The sequence below is a fragment of the Tupaia chinensis genome, unplaced genomic scaffold, assembly GCF_000334495.1.
Source record: "Tupaia chinensis unplaced genomic scaffold, TupChi_1.0 Scaffold143271_1, whole genome shotgun sequence".
In the NCBI taxonomy this organism is placed as follows: domain Eukaryota; kingdom Metazoa; phylum Chordata; class Mammalia; order Scandentia; family Tupaiidae; genus Tupaia; species Tupaia belangeri.
Genome location: NW_006203116.1, coordinates 13,158 through 19,845, shown reverse-complemented (window position 1 = coordinate 19,845; position 6,688 = coordinate 13,158). Strand labels below are relative to the sequence as shown.

The following is a 6,688-nucleotide window of genomic DNA, read 5'->3' as shown; positions in this document are numbered from 1 at the left end:
GGGGAGCCGCACGGGGAAGCTTCACAGTCATGAAGCTGAACCCAGAAGGGACAGCAAAGACAGAGATGGAGATGCCTGGACAGATTCTATGTTGGTTTAACTTTAAGCAACTAAGTTTGAATTGACTTGGAGCCAGCAGGTGGCATGGTGGTTAAAGGGCACTGGACTCCCACATAGCCAATCATGGTTCAAATCCTGAACCTGGCAGCTTGTGTTCTCATTCTCTCACTCTCTCTCTCTCTCTTTCTCTCTCTCTCTCTCTCTCTCTCATCTCTCTCTCTCCTCCTCCCCTGGTCAAAATTAAATAAATAAATCATGTTAAATAAAATAATTCTTTTTTTAAAAAAGTTTGAACTGACTTAAATTTTCCTTTCACATAAACAGTAAAACACTACATTCTGTTCATGTACTCCTCGTTCATTTTGCAATACAACTTGGTCCTCTCACCATTTCAGCACCTTAGGATCCACATATTACCCACAATGAAAGTGGGTTGATGTCTCTTACCCAAATTGCCCTTGCAGTAATTCAAGGGCCCCCCAGGCTAGGATATGAGGGAGATGAACAGGGAAGGTGCAGTGAGTGAGCCAAACCATGTTCTGGGGAGGTTAAAGCTCTGGAGACAGAGTAACCTGGACAGAGCCACAGCTCCAGCTCCAGGTTCTCATGCCCTCTCTCCAGTAAAAGCAGTTGCACCCACCTCTTCCCTGTACTCTCACCCACTACGTTCTTGGACATCAAGAAGGATTTTGCAGAACCAGCAGATGGCACAATGGTTGCATCGCTGGACTCCCACTGAAACTCATGCCGGCTATGTGTGTGTGCATGCCCAAAATTCTGAGAGGAGAATGCAGGAGATGGGATTGCAGTGTGGTGGTGGTGGTGGGGGGGGGATTTCTTGCTTTCTGTCTCTCTTTCTTTGCCTCTCTGATGAGTGTACACACCATATAGCAAAAATCTCTCTAAAAAAAAAATTGAATTTGCTTTAGAACTCAAAGGCACACAGCCTAAGAAGAGGTTTTAATAATTCCTCTGCTTTGAGGTCCTTTGCTTGAAGAACACGGCCTGAAGAGAAGAATCCCTCTGAGGGAACAGTGGGTATTTTGGAGCAGCAGCAAGGACCCCCATTACTAAGAGGGGCATGGCTTGAGCTGTACCCCACTTGCACACCACCACACACCCTGCCCTTCTCTGGCTCTAATTTAAACAAGTACAAAGAAATTGAGTTCAGGCTGGAGTGTGAAACAGCAATGATGTTTACATTACCAGAAATCGTGTACACTGAGTTGCAATTGTCCCAGACCTGGCAGCTTAAGACTCATGCCAAACGTGTGTGCATGCATGCCCAAAATCCCAAGAGGAGAATAGAAGAGAAGGGATTGCAGTGTGGTCTCCCCCCAGGGAGTGATTACTTGTTTTCTGTCTCTCTGTCTCTCTTTGTCTCTCTGATGAGTGCATGCTCCCTATAGCAAAAATCTCCCTTAAATAAAATAAGGAAAGGGGCTGGCAGGTGGTGTGGTGGTTGAAGTTCTGGAGTCCCACATAGTGAGCCATGGTTCTAGTCTCAGACCTGACTTTCTCATCTTTCTCTCTCTCTGGTCAAATTTAAAAAACAATAATAACAAAGTTAAATAATTTGGCCCCAATAAATAGAGTCCTGGACCTAGTAGATTGCTTTCTCACCCTCCCCTTTCACTCTCTCTCTGTCTTACTCTTACTCTGTTCCTCTCTGGTCAAAGTTAAATAAATAAATAAATAAATAAATAAATAAATAAATAAATAAATAACGTTAGATAAAATAATTCTTTTTAAAAAATTAATATTTTTCTAGGGGCCAGCAGGTGGCATGGTGATTATGATGCTGGACTTCTCCATGGGTGACCACAGTTTGAGACCCAGATGGTGTCTTGCTTTCTCACTTTCCCTCACTCACTCTCTCTGTGATTAAATTACAAATTAATTAGTTTATTTAATCTAATACATAATTCTTTTTAAAAATAAAACAAATACAAATAAAAGCTAATATTTTTCTAATGCATATTAAAGTAATTACTATTAATAAACATTAACAAAAACAAAAAGCTAGATTAAAAACTAAGTTGCTACTCTGGCAGATAAATAAGCCTTCCATACCCCGTGAGACATCCCTGAAAAGCGTATGCTGGGAGGTTGCTAAATGCTTTGCGACTTACAGGGTCACTCCCCTCCCAGCACAGAAGGGTCTGGACCACATGCCCATAGTACTGAGGCTTAGCTAGAGCCCCTCCTCTAAAGGGATCCTGGGAGCCTGAAGCTCCAGGCAAGCCTCACCCAGAACACCCAAGCGCCTGCGCAGTCCCTGCAGCCTGCACCTCCGCTGCGGGGTCACGGCTCATTGTTCGTCTCCTCTTTAAAACTGTGGGCTCCTGAGGGTCTAGGCAGGTCTGGGCTATTACACCATCACGTCCTTCATGCCTTCACGGTTTCCTCAGCTCTGAACTTGGCCTGTCACAACTCACCTGCTCCATAAATGGCTGTCAGATGCGTGACTTCAGCTTTTGACCCCTGGGAACCGGCAGAGCTCAGCAGTGATCGGCGAGATGAGAACGTGATAGTCATAACGCTCTCGTTTGCTTCATAGAGCCCCGCGTGCTGGTCACAGTCACAGGCTTACCCAGCGACAGTGTGGGTTTGGCTCCAGCCTCCACAATAAGGGGAAGATCACAATGGGCCACACAAATGTTCGGGTTTCCTCGTGCACATCAGTTACAGCTAAGAACCAGCCCAGGGCCTGTTGGCTAAGACAGCTGGAACCCATGTGGCTCACCACATGGTTTAAGTCCCAGACTCAGTCTTTCTTATTTCTTTATCTTTGGACTGGGTTGTTTAAAAAAACACATGTTCAAGTTTAAAAATTCTCCCTTCTGCTTCATTAAGTCTGTTGTCAAAGATCTTGCTTACATTTTTAAATTTTCTTCTAGTGAATTCTTCAACTCCAAGATGTGTGTGTGTGTGTGTGTGTGTGTCTGTGGTGGGTACACAAATCCTCTGACAAAATTTTACAAACTAAAAAGTTGTGTCAATACTACACTGTAGTCTATTAAGTGTGCAATCACATTATGTCTTTAAAGATCCTTCATTGCTAAAAAATGCTAACAATCGTCTGAGCCTTCAGCAAGTCGAAATCTTTTGCTGGTGGGGGATCTTGCCTGGATGTCGATGGTTGTTGAATAATCAAGGTAGTGGTTGCTGATGGTTGGGATCAATATGGAACATTTGTTTACAATGATTTTGCAGTTGGGTGCAACAGAGAGAAGCAGAGAGAAAGTGATAAATCGCTCCCCTCTGGGGACAGGGATGGCCACACCACAATCCCATCTCATCCATTGTCTTCCTGGGATCTTGGGCACGCATGCACACACCCCCAGCATGAGTTTCAAGCCACTGGGTCTGGGACTTGAACCATGGTCAGCCAAGTGGAAGTCCAGCAAGGTAACTGCTTTACCATCTGCTGCCCCAATATTAATATTTTGACCTCTTCCCATGAATCACAAATGTTTTCAGTGGCATATAGAATGGTAAATCCTTTCCAGAAAGCTTTTAATTAAATTAGTGTGAGCAATCACTATCTATGGTAGTTAAAGACTCATAAAATGTATTTTTAAAAATTTCTTTCATGATAGTGAGACAGAGAGAGAGAGAGATGAAGAGATAGAAGCTTGTTAACAGGGTGTCACATCACAGTCTCTCCCCAGCACTCCCAGCCAGCCAGGATCTTGGGTGCACACAGTGTGTACAGACCAACCGGGAACTGAACCTATGGTCTTCCTGTAGGTTTAGTATCTCCTAACATTACTGCTGCACCACCAAGCTGGTCCCAAAGAGAACTTCTTAGTTAATGAAACTTGAAAGTCAAATGAGTCCTGGATCCGTGGGCTACAGAATGGATGTTGTGTTAGCAGCCATGAAAACAGCATTCGTCTGTATATCTCCATCAGGACTTGTGGGTAGATTGGAACCGGTTGCATTGTCAATAAGCAGTCATATTTTGAAAGTAATCATTTTTTTTCCAAATAATAGGCCTCAATAGTGAGCTTAACATACTCAGGAAACCATGTGGTAAACAGATGTGTTTTCATCTGGTTTTGTTTTTCCATGTACAGAATATGGGCAGAGTATATTTAGCATCATTCTTAAGGGCTTAAGATCTTTGGAGTGATAAATAAACACTAGCTTCAGTTTAAGGTTGCCAGCTGCCTGAATTCCTAACAAAAGAGTCACCCTGTCCTTTGAAACTTTGAAACCAGGCATTGATTCTCTTCTCAATCTGTGAAAACCCTAACTGAGTTTAAAATGTTTAAATGTTTTTGCAGTTGGGTGAATGCAACAGAGAGAGGCAGAGAGAGGGAAAGTGATAAATCGCTCCCCTCTAGGGGCAGGGATGGCCACACCAAAATCCCATCTCATAATTTGTCTTCCTGGGATCTTAGGCACACATGCACACACCCCCAGCATCAGTTTCAAGCCACTGGGTCTGGGACTTGAACCACAGTCGGCCAAGTGGAAGTCCAACAAGGTAACTGTTTTACCATCTGCTGCCCCAATATTAATATTTTGATCTCTTCTTACAATATGAGATTGTTTGTCTACATTAAAAATCTGTTGTTCAACCTAGCCATCTTCATCAGTTTTCTTAGGGCATCTGGATAACTTTTATTGCATCAGCACCTGCCGCATCACCTTTCAATTTAATGTTATGGAGATACCTTCTTTTCTTAATCCTAAGGAACAGCCCCTGCTAGTTTCAAACTTTTCCTCTGCAGCTTCCTCACCTCTGTCACACGTGTGGAACTGGAGAGAGCAAGGGCCTTGTGCTGGATTCAGCTTTGATTCAGGGAATATTGTGGCTGAGTTTGCTCTTCTCTCCAGATCACTACAATTTCCTTCCTATCAGCACTGCGACTGTTTCCTTATCATGTGTGTCCACTAGGGCAGCACTTTTAATTTCCTTCCAGAGCTTTTCCTTCGCATTCACAGTTTGGCCAACCAGGTCAAGGGTCCTGGTTTTTGGCCTATCTCTACTTTTGTGCCTTCCTCACTCAGCGTAATCATTGCTAGAATTTGATTAAAAGTGAGACACCTGTGACTCTTCCTATAAGCACTTAGAGGCCATCATAGGGTTTTAGCTGGCCTAATTTTATTATTTTGTGTCTCAGCAATAGTGAGACCCAAGGAGAAAGAGAGATAAGAGAGACAAGAGAACTGCCAGCCCACGGAGCAGTTTGAACACAAACATTTACCATCGCGAATGGGTGCAGTTGATGGCACTCTAAAACATAGGTCTTCTTAACAGACATAACAATAATTTAAAAGTTTAGAATATTGTCAGAATTACCAAAGTGTGACAGAGACACAACATGAGTATATGTCATGAAAAATGGTGCTAACAGACTTACTTGACACAGAGTTGACAAAAACTTTAAATTTGAAAAAAAAAAAAAAAGATATTTGGGGGCCAACAGGTGGAATGGTGGTTGGGACACTGGACTCCCACATGGCTGACTGTGGTTCCAGTCCCAGACCTTACACTTAGCTTTATCACTTTCCCTCTCTCTCTCTCTGTATCACTAAGGTCAAAATAAAAATAATTATAAGAAAAAAAAATAAAATAAAATAAAGAAATACTAATTTTTTTAAAAGAAGGAAAAGACAACCCTCAGAATGGGAGAATGTATTTGCAAACTATACCTCAGATAAAGGACCAATAACCAGAATTTAGACCAGAATTTAGAAAACTCAAGCAGATTATCCTACCTGCAAATGAATAAATAAATAAATAAACAATTCAGTTAAAATGGGAAAATGAGGTGAATAGAGAACTCTACAAGAAAGATGTGAATGGCAAAAAAATACTAAGCATCTCTTATAGTGAAATGTAGATCAAAACCACAATGAGATACCACTCAATCCCAGTCAGAGTAGCTAAGATTAAAAAAATAAAGAATGATAATGTAAAGGCTGAGGTGAAAAGGGAACCCTGCTACATTGTTTTTGGGAATGTAAGTTTGTACAGCTAATATGGAGAAATGGAAATTCCTCAAAAACATACAGATAGGGGACTTTAAGATAAACTTGCACCCCTTACCATCCCATCTGGAGACCAGTTCAAGCCAGTGGCATTGCCAGACACCAGGCTGCCTGTGGCTGTAGGCACTAATGGCTAGAACCCATAGCTCGTCCTCTGCTCCTTTCCCACTTGCTTTTGAACTCTCAGAATTTCAGTGTTTTGAATAGCACATGGCACATTACAGGCCGCATGATTTATTATTTATTTATTTATTTATTTATTTATTTATTTATTTTGTTCCTGAGGTGAAGCTTATTAGGTCAGTTGGAGGCTCACCACTCTTTAGAAACAGGGAGGACTTTGGGTCATCCAGGATCCATGACAACAGTACATGGTACTGGTGAGCAACAGGTAGGCAGACCAGAAGAGAGATCGTCAAGTTTCTAATCCTGCATACTTTTTAACATGCAGAGATACCTTGAATAAGTTGGGAAAGAACATATAGATCACCAGATAACTAGGAACAATCTCAGAGGCTCAAGAAATATGAGCTACCAAGAAAATGCCTCTCCCCCAAGGGAAATAGTCAAGCCCACATCACCCACAGTCAATACAATGGACATCATGGACATGTTAGATAAG

The 6,688-nt window shown here is 42.2% G+C and overlaps 1 pseudogene; it reads right to left on the bottom strand.

Moving 5' to 3' along the window:
* LOC102501797 (phosphoserine aminotransferase-like) overlaps positions 1 to 2,598 on the bottom strand; it is an 18,889-nt pseudogene extending 16,291 nt beyond the window's left edge.
* Between the last annotated feature and the right edge of the window lie 4,090 nt (positions 2,599 to 6,688).